The sequence below is a fragment of the Tupaia chinensis genome, unplaced genomic scaffold, assembly GCF_000334495.1.
Source record: "Tupaia chinensis unplaced genomic scaffold, TupChi_1.0 Scaffold000028_1, whole genome shotgun sequence".
Classification (NCBI taxonomy): domain Eukaryota; kingdom Metazoa; phylum Chordata; class Mammalia; order Scandentia; family Tupaiidae; genus Tupaia; species Tupaia belangeri.
The window spans coordinates 3,528,753-3,529,010 of NW_006159458.1; positions in this window are offsets into that span (position 1 = coordinate 3,528,753).

Genomic DNA, 258 nt, shown 5'->3' on the forward strand with positions numbered 1-258 from the left:
CTGGAGGCTTGCTTTTTCACTGTCCATCTCTCTCTTGTCTCTCTCTGGTCAAATAAAATAATAATAATAATAAATAATATTAGATAAATAATTATTTTTTAAAATAGCTGTAAGGTCTTCTATTATCATAATTCTCTTTATCAATTCCTATTGTTGAACTTTTACATTATTTCCAGGGACTATATTGAAAGTACATAGGGCGGCAGGAGGCGGGCGGGCGCCAAGGCTGCGTCCGACCGCGGGACGTCGCGGGCCCTT